This window comes from Gorilla gorilla, chromosome 16 (assembly GCF_029281585.2).
Source record: "Gorilla gorilla gorilla isolate KB3781 chromosome 16, NHGRI_mGorGor1-v2.1_pri, whole genome shotgun sequence".
In the NCBI taxonomy this organism is placed as follows: Eukaryota; Metazoa; Chordata; class Mammalia; order Primates; family Hominidae; genus Gorilla; species Gorilla gorilla.
The window spans coordinates 86,044,637-86,065,366 of record NC_073240.2 but is presented as its reverse complement, the minus strand read 5'-3'; the positions used below and the strand labels follow the sequence as shown (position 1 = coordinate 86,065,366).

The 20,730-nt window shown below is 46.4% G+C and overlaps 1 protein-coding gene across 4 annotated transcripts in view; it reads right to left on the bottom strand.

Annotated features, from left to right (window-relative positions):
* The window catches only part of ZNF592 (zinc finger protein 592), a 57,033-nt gene extending 41,228 nt beyond the window's left edge, over window positions 1-15,805 (bottom strand). For 3 of the 4 annotated variants that reach the window (XM_063698796.1, XM_063698797.1, XM_063698795.1), the window contains exon 1: window positions 15,451-15,804. The gene's annotated coding sequence lies outside the window, so the exon portion shown is untranslated. Of the gene's footprint in view, window positions 1-15,450 lie in introns of all 4 variants that reach the window. The other variant, XM_055362798.2, reaches the window with a different exon arrangement.
* Window positions 15,806-20,730: the final 4,925 nt, after the last annotated feature.

Below are 20,730 nucleotides of genomic sequence, written 5' to 3'. Positions count from 1 at the left end.
GGGGCCAGGGGGGCAGGTGAGCTGCAGAAATCATGGCGGGGGCAGATAGCAGTGTAGGAAGAGGTCAGCACAGAGCAGGTGATGAGAATGAGGGTCAAAAAGAGGAAAGTCGGCAGAACCCTTTTTTAAAAACTAGGTGATCCCTAACTGTAGCCAAACATGAGAATCACCTTGGGAACTTTGGAAGCTACTAATACTTGGCCACTACCCCTCTAAGATTCAGATTTAATTGACTACCGTTGAGAAACACTGGTTAACGGCCCATCAACTACATATACCCACAAGTTACCTAATAAAAGGACTCATTCCCTGAATTTCTCGTTCTGCCCATTCTCACTCTAATCCTGCATTCCCTCGCTTGACTTCATTTTTGTCCAATTTTGACAGACCAACATTTAGTTTGGATTCTAAATAGTAATATAGACAATATTAATGTAAAAATGTAGAAGGGAAGGGAAAGAAACTAATTATCTCAATTCTACAGAAAGAAACTAGAGAAAACTTTCCTGAAGTTTTTCCTTTTCTTATTTGGGCTTTCACATTTCAAAACATAAACTAACAAGCAGACACTGTGCTGTCCAAATGAGGACAAAAGTTAGAGATCAGGGGCCAAGGGGTGTCTTAGGTCTGCTGTCCAATAGTAAATAAATTGGGAGGTGCTCCAATGAGTATACCAGGTTATTTACTCCAGATTAACCTTGGTTCCTCTGGCCACCAGTTTCTGTTGGGTTATCCAGACAGTCTCTCTCACATGCGCAATCATGCAGTTTGGATGCAGAATGGCTAACAAACCTGAGTGTCAGGCTTCACTTCCAGGCTGGCTGCTTCTCCCAGGTCACCCTAATCACACACGCATGCTTGGATGTGTAGGAATTTTACAGTTTATAACACACTCTTCACACTGCACAAGGAACTCACCAGTGAGTGAACTAAGACTGGCACTCAGGCTCCTGCCTGCCCCCAAGGACCAAGCTGCCCTTGTACTTTGGACTCCAAACCAGCAGGTCAGTTTTCACATTTCAAGTTTCCCAACACACTCATCTTCCCAAGGTGCTACTGAATAGAGCACAAATTTTCCTTCAATTTGGTATTGAGACATTCACCACAGCCCTTGCCATAATGATGACACAACTTAGAGTGTTATAAGACCAAGATTAGACAACATTGCTCTAGAACACTGTTCTAGATTAGAGCTTCTTCCAACACTAGAAAGATTCAGGACTATCGGAGCCAAAGAGATTCTAGGAAACCATTAAATTTAAACCACTTACTCTACAAGCAAGGAAACTGAGGCCCAGAGAGGTGAGGTAATCAAATAAGAAAAGGAACATAAACTGAAGAGTTTTTATTACTGTGGAAGATTCCTGTTACTCCTGGCAAGGTCACGGGGCCCTTGCTTGCCCTTCCCATCAGAGCAGCTGAAGTCTCCTACTCACAGTTAACCCTTCAAATCTCTCCACCAAATACAGGGGATAAGGCTTATTTAACCCTCAGACCAGTGCTTCTCAGCCCTGGAGCGATCCTAATGCCTAACTCCAGCTCAGACCAATTAAACCAGAAATTACAGAGGTGGAGCCACCATAGGATCCCCAAAATCTGTACCTTCCCCCATGGATTCCTTAAACCCTCCCCAGCCTGAAGGGCTTTTGCACTTGCTCTTTTCTCCAATCTGATTGCTCTTTTCTCAGATATCTGCGTGGCTCCCTCTGTCACTTCCTTCAGACCTCCGCTCAAAGGCCATTTAATCAATGAGATTTCTCCGACTTCTCAATTTAAAATAGAAACCCTGCCTCCCCACCAAACCCCTCATTCACCAACCCTGCTTTATTTTTCTCCATAACACTTTTCACCATCTCTTATATTTTATCTTACTTATTATCTATAAATGCATACAAACCAGAATGAGCCCTGTAAGAGTAAGATTTGTGTTTATTTTGTTCCTTGTTATATTCCCAGTGCCTAGAATAGTGCCTGGCACATAGCAGACCATCACATATATATTCTAAATGAACACATCAGGAACATAAATCTCAAAATATGACTCATACCAAAAGATCATAAAGAAGCAGCCGTTTGGTTGATTATACCAAAAACACTTCTTCACTGATCTCATCTTGGCACAACCCTTATCAAAAACAGGATAGAAGCCTAATGAAACAGAAACCATTCAGAAATACTTTCAGAAATAAGTATTTCTAGTCAATTAATCCAATCCAATGGGTTTGTTAGTCAAAGACAATTTGTTCTGAGAAATAAACATACTGAAACAGAAAATAAACTTGAAAGGTGATGGAACAAATGGCTTTCAGATATCATCTTGGCATATGTGCAGATTCAGAAGAAAGCCTGAGAGCACTGACAGCTGTACTCAGACAGGAAGAGTTTTCAGCAGACCAGAAAGAACAGACAGGCTCCTCTCCTGGGATTACAGCCCATGAGGTGAAGGTGCCATTTGGGATACTATTGCCTGCTTACCCCCAGACCCCTCAACCTGATGAACACCTTCAGCAACCTGAGGATGACCCTTCCTTTTCCTTTCTCCTACTTACACCCCACCTGCTTCCAAAACTCACTTGAAGCCACAGACAACACTTTAAACTCTACCACATCGGAAGCACTGGAAGCCTTTGTCAAGGCAGCCACACAGCAGTTGGGGAGCATCCCGCCATTACCAAGTCTCACTGATGTCATCTGTTCCATCCCATGTCTGCCGACCCCCTGGTCCTTGCTCTTTCCTTGCCCTCTCTAGTCTTTCCCTACTTGGTCATCCTGCAAATTTCTTTAAGACTAATCCTTCCCAAACACCATTTTTATCAGGTCACTTACTCTGCTCAAAAACTCCCTGGGCCGGGCATGGTGGTTCATGCCTGTAATCTCAGCACTTTGGGAGGCCAAGGTGGGTGGATCACCTGAGGTCAGGAGTTTGAGACTGGCCTGGCCAACATGGCGAAACCCCATCTCTACTAAAAATACAAAAAAATTAGCCAGGTGTGGTGGCGCATGCCTGTAATCTCAGCTACTTAGGAGGCTGAGGCAAGAGAATTGCTTGAATCCGGGAGATGGAGGTTGCAGTGAGCCAAGATTGCGCCATTGCACCCCAGTCTGGGCAACAAGAGGGAAACTCTGTCTTAAAAAAAAAAAAAAAAAAACTTCTTCCTGTAGCCTACCATATTAGGTCCAACCCCTGGGCCAGGCTTTCAAAAACCTCCATAATCTAGGCCTAAGACCAGGGCTACTGTGTTTTTCAGCAGCTGCCCCTCACTGGTCTTGCAGCACCAACTCACTGCCTCCCTGCTGAACAGCACCAGTAAGAGATGGGGTATAGAGACTGGAACAGACTGGACCATGTCTCTGAACTCCGTTCCTACTGAGAGCATCCTCTTCATCCTCCTCTCTTCCACCCAACCACACTCCTTCTCTCCTACTCCAGCTGCTAGCTACACTACCCTTTGCTACCCTATCTCTACACCACACACACACCGCAGACATGCACACATGTACTTTCATTCATTCAATAATATTGAGCACCATCACTGTGTGCCAGGCCTTGTTCTAGTCACTGTGGATACCACAGTGGATACCACAGTGAACAGAACAAATGAAATTCCTGCCCATGTAGAGCTGATAATCCACTGGAAGGAGACAGACATACAGAGACAGATTCATAAAAGTCATACTTATTCTCTTTCTCAATCAGGGCTCCTCATATGACATCAGAAGAGTGAATATATTCTCAGTTCTGAAGTGAGAGAGCAAGCCATGAGAATATGGGGGAGAAGAGGTTTTAGGCGGAGGGATGAACAAGAAGGAAGAGAAAGGCCCTGAAGCAGAAGGAGTAGGAGATATGGCTGGGAAGCAGATGATGGCAGGCCATTGCTAGGTCTTTGACTCTAAGACGAAAGGGTACAGGAGGATTTGGAGTAGAAGAATGATGTGCTCAGACCAATATTTTATTTGTTGTAGGTGGTTCTTTTTTTTTTTTTTTAACCACTTATCCTCAAATTCTATCAGACTGACATTTTAAAAGGATCACTCCCCTCTGCCTATCCATCTCAGCTGTCTATCATTAGGAAGAATTACAAGAATTTCTTCCTGATTGTTCCCAAATTTTCTAAACTAAGCACATATACTTTTTAAATGGGGGGAAAAAATCTCCCCAATCCTTAAAGACTTGGCTCAAATTCCAACTCTGCCTCAAAACCCCTGTACAAGGCAGGGCTAGCCCACGCTGTACCCTATGTCCCAGCCAGCAGGACCACCAAGGTGGGCCCAGAGTCAGCAATGAGGTGGTACAACAACATTCACTGCAGAAACTGATATGAATGAATGTTTCTTTTGCTGCCCTCACTTCTCTCCTCCCATGCAGAAGTGTGTCCCTTCAGACACTCTTGCCCCCAAGTGCCTGCCTGGGTCCCAGTCTTTCTCTCAGTTGACTTAATTAATTCCTGGTAATTAAACCTACTGTTTGGTGATGATGTACTAAGAGTATGACCTCTCCCAGGGGGTGTAAATAATTTAAAAGAGGACTCTAAGATGGAAATGCAAAAGCCTTAGACTCAGAGGAATGGAGCTATAATGATGGAATGACAGACACTGGGGTTCATACTTTGTGGATAGGAGGCCAGCTTCTCCTAAAGGGCACAGCACTTAGGAAGCAGCGTCAAGGGGAGACAGGTAATGAAAGATCAGAATACTTCATTGCCACCACCTCTCTCCTCCCAAATGGCCATTCAATACATTTTGGGTACTAGAGAATGTTCCCTAGAGGTAATCCCAGCCATCTCAGAGGGTGACCTGTGTGCCAATAACCACCACCCTCAGAAAGAAAAGCCCCCTTAAGACACTTCTGGTCTGAAAGCAAATTGTTCTCTAATTGCTTTCAGTGGGGGAAATCCTGGAGGGCGAAGTTCATCTCACATGATTCTTTTATGCTCTACAGAGCACCAACTCTGGATTGGGTCCACAGTTGCTTTTATAAGCAACTGTGGAATACTGTTCTTAATTAGAATGTTTACTTATATTTAAAATCTTGAGGGTGTTCCTTTAGCAAGGCAAAGGGCATAGGGAGACCATAAGAAGAGGCTTTAAGGTAGGTATCTACTGTAACTGAATTGGCAAAAAAAGAGTAGAATGCTGTTGCAAAAAGGTTCCAGAAAATTTTACTTATTTAGTTAGTTAGAGACAAAGTCCCACTCTGTCATCTAGACTGGAGTGCAGAGGCATAATCACGGCTCACTACATCCTAGACTTCCCAGCCTTGGGTGATTCTCCCACCTCAGCCTCCCAAGTAGCTGGGACTGAATACGGGTCTGTGCCACCATGCCCAGCTTTTTTTTTTTTTTTTTTTTTGTATTTTCAGTAGCGATGGGGTTTTGCTATGTTACCTAGGCTAGTCTCAAACTCCTGGGCTCAAGCAATCCATCCATCTCAGCCCCCAAAAGTGCTGGGATTACAGGTGTGAGCCACCTTACCTGGCCTCCCCAAGACTTTAAATACAAGTAAACATGCTAATTAAGAATAGGCCAGGCGCCATGGCTCTCACCTGTAAGCCCAGCATTTTGGGCTTACAGAGGGGCAGATTGCCTAGCTCAGGAGTTCAAGACCAGCCTGGGCAACATGGCAAAACCCCATCTCTACAAAAAAATACAAAAAAATTAGCTGGTGTAGTGGTGCACGCCTGTAGTCCCAGCTACTTGGGTGGCTGAGGTGGGAGGATCACCTAAGCCTGTTTGGTCGAAGCTGCAGTGAGCCATGATCACGCCACTGCACTACAGTCTAGACAACAGAGTGAGACGGTCTCAAAAAAAAATTTTTTTTTTAAAGGATTAATGGGGCCGGGCGCTGTGGCTCACGCCTGTAATCCCAGCACTTTGGGAGGCCGAGGTGGGTGGATCACAAGGACAGAAGTTCGAGACCAGCCTGGCCAAGATGGTGAAACCCCATCTCTACAAAAAAAAAAAAAAAATTAGCCGGGCGTGGTGGCAGGCGCCTGTAGTCCCAGCTACTCAGGAGGCTGAGGCAGGAGAATTCCTCGAACCTGGGAGGCGGAGGTTGCAGTGAGCCGAGATCGTGCCACTGCACTCTAGCCTGGGCGACAGAGCAAGACTCCATCTCAAAAAAAAAAAAAAAAAAAAAAAAAGGATTAACGACTGGGCACAGTGGCTCACGCCTGTAATCCTAGCACTTTGGGAGGCCGAGGTGGGCAGACTGCCTGAGCTCAGGAGTTTGAGACCAGCCTGGGCAACATGGTGAAACCCCATCTCTACTAAAATACAAAAAAAAAAAGCCAGACATGGCAGCGTGTGCCTGTAGTCCCAGCTACTTGGGAGGCTGAGGCAGGAGAATTGCTTGAACCTGGGAGGTGAAGGTTGCAGTGAGCTGAGATCATGCCACTGCACTCTAGCCTGGGGGACAGAGTGAGACTCCATCTCAAAAAAAAAAAAAAAAAAAAGATTAATGGCAGCCAGGCACAGTGACTCACACCTGTAATCCCACATTTTGGGAGGCCGAGGTGGAAGGATCGCTTCAAGCCAGGAGTTTGAAACCAGCCTGGTCAACACAGCGAGATCCTGTCTCTACAAAAGAAATAAAAAAATAAAACTAATTAACCAGGCATTGTGGCCCATGCCTGTAGTTCCCACTCTGGAGGCTGAGGTGTAAGGATTGTTTGAGCCCAGGAGGTCAAGACTGTAATGAGCTATGATTGCACCACTGCACTCCAACTCCAGCCTGGGTGACAGTGCTGGACCCTATCTCTCAAAAAAAAAAAAAAAAAAAAAAAAAAGAAAAGAATAATGATCAGGGACAGTGGTACACCTGTAGTCCCAGATACTTGGGAAGGTGAGGGCCAGATGCTGTGGCTCATGCCTGTAATCCCAGCACTTTGTGAAGCTAAGGTGGAAGGATTATTTGAAGCCAGGAGTTCAAGACTGGCTTGGTCAATATAGCAAGACCCCATCATCACTACAAAAATAATTTTTTTTTAAATTGGGACAGTCTCACTCTGTCACCCATGCCAGAGTACACTGGCGTAATCTCGACTCACTGCAACCTCTACCTCCCAGGTTCAAGCGATTCTCCCACCTCAGCCTCCCGAGTAGTTGGGACTACAGGCGCGCACCACCATGGCCAGCTACATTATTGTATTTTTAGTAGAGACGGGGTTTCACCATGTTGGCCAGGCTGGTCTCAAACTCCTGACCTCAAGTGATCCACCTGCCTCGGCCTCCCAAAGTGCTAGGATTACAGGAGTGAGCCACTGTGCCCAGCAAAAAAAAATTTTTAAAGGGAGGATCATTTGAGCCTAGGATTTCAAATCCAGCCAGGGCAATGTAGCAAGACTCCTATCTCTTAAAAAATATATATATTTTTAAGGGCCTAAAGATTTATAGCCTTAATAAAGTATTAAATGGTGATAGTTTTTATAATCTCAGCCAGTTAAGTTCAAGTCTGGGGAGGATAACAGCACAAAGGCAGATAGCAGCCCAGCCACATAGACCAGAGCTTTGGCTGGGCCAAGCCCAGAAAAATCTGAACTGCTCAGTGCCCACCCCTGGGCCCCCTTTCCTGAAAATGCCAAAGCTCTGCCTCAAATGTGTCATCAGGCCCTACAATGTCCCTGAGATGGCTTGCAGTTACAATGGACACCTACCTTCAAAACCTCTCTGTGTAGTCTCACTCTGCCCTTTGGCTTGTAAAGGAATACCCTCAATTTCAGGAACTGAACCGACAAAAAAGTAGAATGTTGTAAACTACAGCAAACCAGGGGAATAAAAGCGGAGCCAGAGTCCACTCTGCGGGCTCACATTGGCTCTAGCTTGCCAAGGGCAATGTGGGTAAAATGTTCCTGTATCCAAAGACTAGCTGTAAGGAGCAGCCCTCCACCTTGCCCCTAGTATGAGCTAAACCCCTAAAAGGGGGGAAATCCCAGGAATGCATGTGAGGGTTACAAATGGGAACTCTCTCTCTTAACAGTCCCTTGATCCCCAGGTTGTAACATCAAGGCCTCTAGAATCCCCATGCTGATGTGTGAGAGACTGAGTCCAATGGTCCATAGGAGGCAGCCCAGAGCCACACCAGAAAAGGAATGATTTCTTTAGAAACACCCCTAAAGAAAGCAACCAACTAATGAAGCTAGAAGCCAAGTCACACTCTACTCATCAGCTCCTCCCAGATAGGTGCAGCCCTGCCTCTCTGAATTCAGGGACTATCCCAATCAGAGGTTCTAGCCTAATCCACCTGTTTGAATGCATATCTAACAAAAGCATCTTACCCTGAGAGTGACAGAGGAGGCCAACTCCAACATCATACATCTCTATAGGGACATAGCTCTAGGCAGTTTTTGAGTTTTTGCTTTAGAGCATTCAATGTTTGTCTCCAAAATGAAATTCGGCTTATAGGATGCTTGTTTGTTTTTGTAAAGATGATATATGTGTCTGTATAAAATTCAAATGATAGGAAGAAAATATAAAGAATAAAGTAAAAACCACCCCAATCCCTCCACTCAGAGGTAAGATCTTACTGTAAACTCTGTCCTTACAGAGAAGCAAGTCTATTCTGAGTTAGCCCTGGGATGTAGGTCTCGTGTTCTCTGGATGAGCCTGTGGATTTATTTTTATGGAGGAAGACCCTTAACGCCACCTCTGGACCACTCAAAAAAGTTTCTAGCTGGGCACAGTTGTGCATGTCTATAGTCCCAGCTACTCAAGAGGCTAAGGCAGGAGGATTGCTTGAGCCCAGGAGTTTGAGGCTAGCCTAGGCGATATAGAGACCTCATCTCTTAAAAAAATAAAAAAAAATTTAAAAAAAACTTTAAAAAAGTTTTCAAATATCAGCCAGGTGCAGTGACTCATGCCTGTAATCCCAGCACTTTGGGAGGCAGAGGCAGGAGGATCACTTGAAGTTAACAGTTTGAGACCAGCTTGGCCAACATGGTGAAACCCCAACTCTACTAAAAAAAAAAAAAAAAAATAGCTGGGTGTGGTGATGGACGCCTGTAGTCCCAGCTACTCCGGAGGCTGAGATCACCTGAACCTGGGAGGCAGAGGTTGCAGTGAGCTGAGATCGCACCACTGCACTCCAGCCTGGGCAACAGAGTGACACTCTGCCATGAAAAAAAAAAAAAAAACAACTCAGGGGATTGCAATAATCCTAGACCTCTCAAAAATAAAAAGTTAAAGTCATGCAGTCCCCCTACGCCACCACACATACTGACTGGAGACCAGAAGTTAATCTGTTCAGCAGACATACTCCTTTTCTTCACTCAACACAGTGGCAGTCGTTCTACAATCTATCATACACATAGACATTATCATCATTTTCATCCCCCAGAGTGTGTTGATGAGAGAAAGGGAGCCACCATTACCTTTTTTTTTTTTTTAAGAGACGGGGTCTTCTAATGTTGCCCAGGCTGGTCTCGAACTCCTGGGATCAAGCAATTCTCCCACCTCAGCACTCCCAAAGTGCTGGGATTACAGGTGTAAACCACCATGCCGGGCCCCACCATCATCACCTTTTTTTTTTTTGAAATGGAATCTAGCTCTGTCGCCTAGGCTGGAGTGCAGTGGCACAATCTTGGCTCACTGCAACGTCAGCCTCCTGGGCTCAAGCAATTCTCCTGCCTCAGCCTCCCAAGTAGCTGGGACTACAGGCGTGTGCCACCACAATCAGCTTATTTTTGTATTTTTAGTAGAGATGGGATTTTACCATATTGGCCAGGCTGGTCTCGAACTCCTGACCTCAAGTGATCCGCCCACCTCAGCCTCCCAAAGTACTGCTGGGATTACAAGCACGAGCCACCGTGCCCCGCTGCCCATTATTACCTCTGGATTTAATGCTTTCAGAATCTGAAATGGAAAAGGTAAGGAACTTAACCAAAGTCACGCAGTGACCAGGGGACGACAGCCCGTAAGTGCTGACAGCTTTGAGGAATGACTGCCGTGGCACCAAACTTGAAAGGTATTCATTAACTTTTCTCTGAGCCATAAAAAGGATCAAATGTGTCATTTCAACAAACACACACACACACAATTCCCCTGCTGTTAAACAAAAGCAAATGGTTGGCTGAAGTAGCACTCTGATCCTCTGAAAACATTTCCCAAAAGTAATTAGCTAATGGATAACACATCCTACACCCTTGGAGCAAGCGAAGGGAGGCCACTGGACCAGATGCCCACAAACGAAAACACACAGATTTTGGGTACATGCAATTGCTCTACCTCAAGGACATCAACATTCAGAACTCTCTCCTATTCAGGATGTTCCTATTTTTTAAGAAAAGAAAAGTTTAAACAAACTTACATGTAAAGATAGGAATAAGGCCAGGCATAGGGGCTCATGCCTGTAATCCCAGCACTTTAGGAGGCCAAGGCAGGCGGATGGATCATTTGAGGTCAGGAGTTCAAGACCAGGCTGGCCAACATGGTGAAACCCCGTCTCTACTAAAAATACAAAAATTAGCTGGGTGTGGTGGTGCAGGCCTGTAGTCCCAGCTACTCAGGAGGCTGAGGCAGGAGAATCGCTGGAATCCAGGAGGTGGAGGTTGCAGGGAGCCAAGATGGCACCACTGAACTCCAGCCTGGGCAACAGAGTGAGACTCCATCTCAAAAATAAAATAACAAAATAAATTAAATTAAATTAAATTAAATTAAATTAAATTAAAGCTCACCATGATCTGGCTGAGTTGAGGGTGGGAATTATTTTCTTTTCTGTCTCCAATGTGTAGGGAAGATAAAGATCCTAAATCAGTGTTTCCTTCACATGCAGCCAAAAGCCCCCTACCTCCTCCAAGAGTTCACAGACCTCTGTTCCCAGAACAACTTCCAATGCATCTGCCCACAACCACTGCTAGCCACAAATTTACCCACACTACTTAGAATCTGCATACCTTCTCCATTAACCTAACTCTATGGAACGCTCCTTTCTGATATTTTATTTCTATTATTCGTCCCATTCCTTGAGTTTCACAAATACAGGATCCCACATAAACAATACAGAATTATTCATTCTATCAATTAATAATCATTGTTGACTATACTAAACAGTGCTTGAGGAAAGATTATGTTAACAGGAAGGGTTCGTTTTCATGGAGCCTGAGAAAAACAAACAGGAATTGAGGAGCAAGTGTTTGTTAGTATGTCCCAGCCCTGGCCAGAAAGTGAGGAGCAATGGCCAGAGGACAGAAACATCTGTCACTCTGCAGTTTCATTTCTCATGGTCAGTTAATATCCTAAGTTTATTCAGGAGTCTCTTCCAAGTTTGGTTAGTGAGTCAGTCTCTCTGGATCCAATCAGCTCTGAGCACCCTACAAAACTAAATTTCTGGTCTACGAAGCAGAGAAACAGATCCTGAAGCACAGTGATGCCCCCCAAATAAAGCTGCCCCACGATAACATCTATCTCCACTCTCTAACTGCAACGCCTATCATGGGATGTATGTGATGTATCTAAGACTCTCTGGTAGCTCCCCATGGCTTACAGAATAAAATCCAAACTCCTTGACCTGCCTTTCACAGCCCCAACTTAGCTTTCCAGCCTCATTCCCAAACACTGGGGGCTACCATGGCTCCATGCTTTCATACCTATGACTCTATCTACCTAGAATGTTCTTTGCTCAATCTTATTTGCCTGTAAAACTCCTATTCTTCCTCCAAAGCCTAGTTCAAAAGTCACCTCCTCCCTGAAGCCTTTCCTATTTACCCAGGGATTTCATTCTTACTGTTTCAAATAGCTCTTTAACTGCAACTGTGCTACAGAACTTAAGCACACTGTAACTCATCCTTTAAAATATCTGAGCTCCACTGGATACTCTGAGCTCCAGGAAGAAACTCACTATGTATCCCACAAGTTCTTATACAGTGTCAAGCCTGAAATGGGAGCTTGATGTTGAATGATTGATCACATGGAACATGGCATTAAGTTATTAAGAGAAGATGAGAGGAAAAAAAAGTCACACAAAATTCAAGAAATAAATTATCTATACATTTAATCTCATTCGAAATGACCACAGTATGACTGAGATGCAACGTGGATATTTCAAACATTTAAATAATAAAACCAAAGGCCTGACTGGTGGCTCATGTCTGCAATCCCAGCACTTTGGGAGGTGGAGGTGGGAGGATCACTTGAGGCCAGGAGTTCAAGGCCAGCCTGGGCAGCATAGTGAGACACTGTCTCTAGTTTTTTGTTGTTGTTGTTGTTTTCATTTGTTTGTTTTTTGAGATGGAGTCTCGCTCTGTCACCCAGGCTAGAGTGCAGTGGCTCAATCTCAGCTCACTGCAACCTTCACCTCCCAGGTTAAAGCAATTCTCCTGCCTCAGCCTCCCGAGAAGCTGGGACTACAGGCACGTGCCACCATGCCCAGCTAATTTTTATATTTTTAGTAGAGACGGGGTTTCGCCATGTTGGCCAGGCTGGCCTCGAACTCCTGACCTTAGGTGATCCACCTGCCTCAGTGTCCCAAAGTGCTGGGATTACAGACGTGAGCCACCGCATCCAGCTTGTCTCCAGTTAAAAAAAAAAAAAAAAAGTAATAAAAATTTTTAAAATAATAATAAAAGCAACTAATATTTGAACCCAGTGCTCAACTGTTTACATGACTTAATCTGTACAATAACTGTATGAGGGAGTTTTATCTGCACTTAAAATGAGCAAACTGAGGCACAAGAGAGGCTAAATAACTCAAGATCATTTGGTTAGCAAGTGACAGGAGCAAAATGCAAACTTCAGTGGTCTGGCTCCAGAGCCAGTGGGCTCTGAATTCAGGCAGACGTGCTTTGAATCCAGGCTATGTTACAAATGTGGCTTTGAATAAGTCATCTATCCCCTCTGCATTTATTTCTTTGTAAAATGGGTATGATAACCTCTTTTTCTTAGGGTGTAGAGAGGACTAAGTTAAATACAATAATGTACGCAGAAGTCTTTAAAATTGGTTCTCCCACCTGGCAGGTACTCCATAAATGTTAATTCATTTTTGCCTTCCCTTCCTAAAAGCTGGATGAAGCAGACTCACAGAGGCAAAGGATCTCCCCCAGACTGCTTGAGGCTCTTCCAAACAGATCAGGTAGTTAAGCCACTCAACCCATAAAGCCTTGCCTTACCTGCTTATCTCAAAAGTCCATTCCCTGCACAGGGGCTAGACACCTTTTAAAATGTAAATATCATGTCATTCCCTTAAACCCTTCAAAGGTTCCTAATTACACTGGAGATACAAACCAAACTAAGGAGGGAGGCATTCTGCCCCCAAGGCCCCATTGCTCTAATTTGGCCCTAGTCTCCAGACTAATCTCCCCTCTCCCTTTCCCCCTCCAGCCCCACAGGCCTCTTTCACTTCCTCCTTGCTACAGTCAGCTCCACACATGGTTAACTCTTAACCCTCCTTCAGATCTTGGCCTAAACATCACTTCCCCAGGGAAGGCTTCCCTGAGCCCCCAACTCAAATCAGTCTCTCACCCCTCTCTTCAGCTTTCTCTTCTTATATTCACTATAGTTTGAATTATTAGTTTACCACTTCCTTCAAAGTTTTACTCGAAAGACACCTTCTTAGGAAGCCTTCCCAGGCCACCGTATAATATAAATTCAACTACCACCCCTGATACCTCAGATTCTCCTTCCCTGCTTCCTTTTTCTCCTTAGCATTTCACACTTTTTAACAGACTATATTTTTGTTATATATTTTATTTATTGTCTTCTCCCCCACTCTCATGAAAGCACCACAAGGGCAATCATTTTTGCTTTCTTTGTTCACTGCATCTAGAACAATGCCTAACACATATTTGTTGACAAATATTTGTTGTTGAATAAATTTCCACGACTATTTATTTATTTTGAGATGGAGTCTCACTCTGTAGCCCAAGCTAGAGTGCAACGGCACGATCTCAGATCACTGCAACCTCCGCCTCCCGGGTTCAAGCAATTATCGTGCCTCAGCCTCCCAAGTAGCTGGGATTACAGGCATGCACCACCACACCCGGCTAATTTTGTATTTGTTTAGTAGAGATGGGGTTTCACCATGTTGGTCAGGCTGGTCTCGAACTCCTGATCTCAGGCGATTCACCTGCCTCGGCCTCCCAAAGTGCTGGGATTACAGGCGCGAGCCACCGCGCCCGGCCACGACTATTAATTATTAGACTTTCCCAATGGCTAAAACTAAAACATGGTATCTTTCTGGCTTACCAATGTACTCCCAACACCTAGCTCAGTGCCTGGCACAGAGTAAGTGCTCAGTAAAAATTTATTTAATGAATCAAAGCCACAACTAGTTGAAAAATTGGAAAATGATCAAAATGGACGCACTAGCACCACACTTCTGCCCCTTTCACTGTGTAATGTTAACAGTGAGGTTGAGGAAACAGACTACTGAAATACTACCAAGCATCCACCAGGCCAGGAATCTGTCTGTCCACATCCTCCGCACTCTGCCACACTGTGCACCACACTGCACCCGCGACAGAAGCACCCTACAGGCCCTCCATGAGCACAGGCCTGAACTCAAGTGGGCAAACCATAAGCCAAACACCATCTTACTCCCCAAGTCCCATTCTTCTACTGCCAGTCCTATTCTAGACTAGTCCTGGATGCCAAACATGCTTCCCTGGGTGAGCCTGTGGACTTATTCCAATCCAGGACCTTTAATGCCACCTTTGGCCTACTCAAAAAATGGTTTAAAATCCCTAAACAGCTTCAATAATCCTGCAGTACTCAGGAGCAGGCATACCTAAGGTCATACGGACCCCTCCCCCTCACAAACGCTGATCCAAGGCCAGGAGGCCATCTGTCCAGCAGACGCTCTCCTGTCCTCCCTCAGGTCACACTGAGCCTCCCGCCAACCCCCTCGTTGGCAGGAAGAGCCCTTGCAGAGAGACAATTTTCACCCTGATCAACAGGCCTGGTCACCCCTGAGGACCCCAACTCTGGAGCTCTAGGAATACCTGTCTGCTCCGGGAGAAACCTTCCTCAGGGTCAGAACTTGGGCTCAGGGGAGGGGAGTACTGAGGGGCGCCAAAGAGGGTCGTTCCCCGAAGTGTCTGCCCTGTGACGGCGACAGCTCTTCGGGCGGCGGGGACGGTCGGGCTGACAGGCCATCCCAGAGGGAGAAAGTGGCACCGTTATCCGTGCCCGGGCTGGGGGCCGCCGGCTATCGCCGAGGGCGGCCGCACGTCCCGCCCAGCGCGGAGAACAGCAGCGTGCCCGGCCTGCCGAGGAGCGGCGGTCGCAGCGGCGGAAGGGGCCGGCGCCCGACGGCCGGGGGCGGGGTGGGGTGGCGGCCCGGGCCCGCCAGGCGGCGGTCGGGGGAAGTGGCTGCCGCCTCTGGCGGCGGGCAGGGTCCGCCAGGCTGCAGGGCCGGGCCGCGGCTCGGGCTCGGACTCGGTCCCGGCTGCGATCCTCCCGGGCCCAGGCTGGGGCTGCCCCGGCCCGCAGGCCCCGCTCGGCCCGGCCCGCGGGGGGCGCTTACCTGGCGGCGGCGGCGGTGACTGCAGGCCAGAGTCTCGGCCGCGCGCGTCCCCAGCGCCGGCTGCGGGAGCCACAACATGGCGACGGCGATGGCAGGCGGGGCTGCGGCTCCGGGGGCGGAGCGGGGGCGGGAGCCGGCCTGGCGGCGGGACCTGGCTGGGGCTGCCGCGGCGGGGGATTGGCGGGGGGGGCAGGCGGAAGGCGACTCGGACCTGGGCACCGGCCCAGGACGGTGCGGTGGAGGGGCTGCCCCGGCCTGGGCCCGGCCTCCCGCCTCCCGCCCGAGGCGGGCTGCGCGGCGCAGGCCCGGCGACGGCGACGACGGCGGCGGCGGCGGCGGCGGCGGGTAGGGCGGGGCGGGACGCGACGGGACGGGGCGGGGCGGGGACGGCGCCGCTCAGGGCTGGACCCCCGACCCCGGCCGGCCCCCGCCCGGCTCCAGTCCCCGCCACCCGTGCTAGGCACCCTGTGCGGTCGGGCAGGCAGCCGCTCCCAGCGACCTGGGCCTCTTGTCCTCTGACGCGCCTCGGGGCAGGGGCCGAGGCCGCCCACTAGAGGAACAGGATCTGCCTACGCAGCTGTCTCGCTCGGCAAAGAGCGCCCAGGACCCGGGACTGCGTCCTCTTCACTGAGACCTGGCGCATAGGGGGCCTAGTCGAGGCTGTTAAGTGAAAGCAAGCAGGGGTGGCGTGGGCCTGGCGCTCAGGTGCGCCCTAAATGTTTGGTCATAGCTGGCTACAAGGACATTCGCGCAGGCTTGGAGGTGCGGGGCACCCTGACGTGTTGCCTCTGGGGTAACCGAGGGACGCGCGGCAAACAGAGATGGAGGACTGGCAACGGGTGCCTCGAAGAGGTAGACTGGGAGATCTCTCAGGGTTACTGGGGAAACGATGACTGTGCAGGGTGAGAACTCAGTGAGTCTGGCAGAAGGCTGGGAGGGTGACCGGCAGGACCTTCCAAGAACCCGGCGTACCTGGAAACTGGGTCCGCAGCATTAGGGCGGCAGCAAGGTCAGGGTGTGGGAACACGGAGATGAGGCCCTGGTGACTAGGAGTGAGCACACACTGCTAACCATGGAGAAATTCCTTCTCCAGGAAGGAGATGCAAATTTGCAAGATGGCTGGAACTAACATGCAGCCGGAGCCTGCTGTGCACCAGGCACAGAACTGAGTTGAAGAGCTTGTCTAAAGAGTATGTTAGCCAATGAAGCAATGAAGTTAATAAAGGGTGATGATTTCAAATGTTTGGCAGTGAGAGAGAGAAAAGTAGGCCTGGAGCTCAAGAAGTACCAAGAGTAAAGGAGAAAGTTGGGTCCTACTGTGGAAGCTGAGGCAAAAGCATCCCTTAAGCCGAGAAGTTTGAGTTCAGCCTGGGCAACATAGTGAGACCCTCCCTCTCTGCAAAAGGGTAAAGGGAAAAGTTGATTGTTTTTTGTTTTTTTTTTCTTTTAAGACGGAGTTTCGGTCTTGCAGCCCAGGCTGTAGTGCAATTGCCTGGTCTCGGCTCACGCAACCTCTACCTCCAGAGTTCCAGTGATAATCCAGCCTCAGCCTTCAAAGTAGCTGGAATTACAGGCGCACGCCACCATGCCTGGCTTTTTTTTTTTTTTTTTTTTTTTTTTTTTTTTTTTTTTGAGAGAGAGTTTCGCTCTTGTTGCCCAGGCTGCAGTGCAATGGCACAGTCTCGGCTCACTGCAACCTCTTCCTCCTGGGTTCAACCGATTCTCCTGCCTCAGCCTCCCGAGTAGCTGGGATTACAGGCATGCGCCACCATGCCCAACTAATTTTGTATTTTTAGTGGAAATGGGGTTTCAACATGTTGGTCAGGCTGGTCTCAAACTCCTGAACTCAGGTCATCCACCCGCCTCGGCCTCCGAAAGTGCTGGGATTACATGCATGAGCCACCGCACCCGGCCCTAATTTTTGTATGTTTAGTAGAGATGGGGGTTCGCCATGTTGGCCAGGCTGGTCTCGAACTCCTGACCTAAGGTGATCCACCTGCCTTAGCCTCCCAAAGTGCTGGAATTACAGGCATGAGCCACCACGCCTGGCCGGTGATTTTTTTTTTTTTTTTCCTAACTTTAGTGGGGAGACCTTAACTAAAGGAGCTGAGAGGGGAGAATGGCAGATAGATGCAGGATAATTGATGGTGCAAGAAACCAGAAAAGGAAAAGTAGATGAGAAGGGGGAAGGGGGAAAGGGGTGAGCAAAAAGTCAGAGAAGTCCGTCTCTTCCTACAAGATTTAAAGAGTGCATAAAGATTGAAAGATTTTGAGGTAGGGAGGCATGCATGCTTCCATGGATCAGCTGCCTGGATTACCCTCTACAATCATCCTTAGGGCAGCTGGGGTCACTGTCCTTTAAAATTTAAGTACAATTGACTCCAAACCTGTGTACCACTTAAGAAACCCAGCATACCTGCCAATATCTCCAGAGTTTCATTGGGAACTTACATTTCTCCTAATTATCTCAGGCCCTAATTTCTTGTTTCCAAAAAATATTGTGCTCTTTGGAAGATTTGTCACCATATCCCAGATATTAGTCCATTTATATTACCTCAAAATATTGCACCCTACCTATAAGCAGGAAAAATGCCCAATATTATATTATTATATTATAGTTATATGATTGTTAAATAAACTAGAGTTTGTGGCCATTAAAAATCATGGTAAAGAAAAAGATTTAATGATGTGGGAAATCTTTATAATTAAAAGCACATTATAAGGTGATATAGCAGATGGTAATATATAAATATACATAAATAAGTATAATGCATAGATTTTAAAACGAGACTTTTCTTCTGTGACATCTATATTTTCTTATTTTTATAGTGCATGTATATTTCTCCTGGAAGCAGGGAAATGGTATCTTTAAGTAGCTTTTAAAAGTATTTTTAAGAAAGGTGTTTTTTAAAAGATATTTATGGGGTTCGAAAGAAAAAAATATTAGGGCTGGGCATGATGGCTCACGCCTGTAATCCCAGCTACTTGGGAGGCCGAGGCTGGTGGATCACCTGAGGTCAGGAGTATGGGACCAGCCTGGCCAACATGGTGAAACCCCATCTCTACTAAAAGTACAGGCATGGTGGCACGCCTGTAGTCCCAGCTACTTGGGTGGCTGAAGCATGAGAATCACTTGAACCCAGGAGGTGGAGGTTGCAGTGAGCTGAGATTGCACCACTGCACTCCAGTCTGGGCAACAGAGTGAGAATCTGTCTCAAAAGAAAAAGAAAAATATATTAGGACTCTGGAAAGGAATTTGGAAATGAATCTTTGAAGTGTAGATGGGACTTTAGCAAATAGAGATGGGCTGAGTGAGGAGACTGTCCCAGGCAGAAGGAACAGTACAACCAAGAACCCACAGTGGGAAATAGATGGAGTGTTCAGAGGGGAGCACCAAGAAATCCATTTGGCTGGAGCACAGGACTGGTGTAGAAGAAAAGTAGGGGAATCAATGTGGAAAGGTAAGGTAGGAAATGGGGTTTCATGGACTAAAATAAAAGGAAAAATAATGACTATATCAAAAATGGCCCTGAATGCCAAGCTGAACCCTGTGTCTTTTGCATGTCAGGAAGAACCACTGAGGCTTGAACAGTGCAGGTAATAAATTTGCAAATAAATTGTCCTGTAACTTCTTACTCAATGGGGTTTGAGGTCTCAACCCATCAGTCCTAATATTTGGACATCTAATTGACTCAGAGCAATGAGTTAGGGGCAACAGTCTTTGCATTACAGCTGTTTACAGACTGAAAGTTGGGCCTTGCTTCTCTGGCTATTAATGACTACAGTTTCTATTCACCAGCACAGTTTCAGAGCGAGAACAAATTAGCAAAGAGTAAAATGGAAAGGAAAAAGAAATGTGCACCTTAAACTAGTACTTTGAAAACTTTTTTGAATGCAATCCTCCATAAGAAATGTATTTAACACCTCAACCCAGAACATACGCATGCCTACACTCACCCCGTAAGACAAAAGTTTCATGAAATACTACCCTTATTTTATGAAATGCACTCTGATATTTTCAACTGATTAATCTTATTCTTTTTAAATGCTGATCATGACCTACTACATTGATTCCATAACCCACTGCTGGGTCACAAAGGACATTGAAAAGAGGCTCAACTATAGCCAGATAGCCTGCACCCTTAAGCTTGCCATGTTTACATGTCCCAGAAATCAACAGGACAGACGAGACTCTTCTAAGATGCTGTGGAGGGGTGGGATGGAAGGATTGACAGGAGCCATGTTTGGGTTTCTCTTCCCTTCTCAGTACATATTTCCTAATATCAATATTTCTCAGGGGCTATAAACATTTTCTTCTTTATCCAGCTCAAGATACAGATTGAACTTCAAACAAGGTAGACCAGAGACAATTTTTTATTTGAATGAATAGAATGGTGGACTAAAATAAAAGGAAAAATAATGTCTTGATTGTAACTGTTATCTTAGTTGTGACAATACATTGAGGCCATCTTATCTAACACTATTGGGGTATTATAAGGGCAATAAGTTTAATCTCTTCCTTATGAGTTTGGAAGCAATGGAAAGGTGAAAATATCAGCTTTATTACCAATAAAGCTGAACTGAAGAATGTGGCTTAGATGGTGGCCAATAAGCTTTTTAATATTTTTCCCTGAATTAAAATTATTTCCAGCCAGGCATGGTTGCTCACACCTGTAATTCCAGCACTTAGGGAGGCAGAGGTGGGAGGATTGCTTGAACCCAGGAGTTAAAGACCAGCCTGGGCAACATAGCAAGACCCTGTTCTCCATAAAAAGGAAAAAATAAAAAATAAAATTATTTTCCCAAAACCTCCATTCTCCCCTTTGCAGAGGCCTAACAATATTAACCATGTCTAATTAGAGAAGATTGCACCCTCTCTTAGGTCAGGCAGGTCTGAATTCAGCAGTTAGATAAGTCTCTGCTGGAAGAATCAAAACAACTTCACTCCTACGTGCCCTTCTATGGAAACAAAAGGATTTAGAGGATAAGGATAAGGATTTACATCCCCTTCCCGACTCCTGATGCCCAAAAAATTAGACCTGGCCCAATAGTTCATCCTTTAATTGGAAAAGAATATTTAAGCAGTGAATAACAACAAATGGCAAATATACACCCTAATATTTCATTTTAACTTCAAAACTATAAAGAACACCCAATTGCCTTGCCAATCTTTAGACCTAGGACCAAACCTTTTTTGATTATTGTTCTTGAGCTGCCTTTCTTACATCAATCATATCCACGATGCATTTTCTATGCTTTCCTATCCCTTTTTTTTTTTTT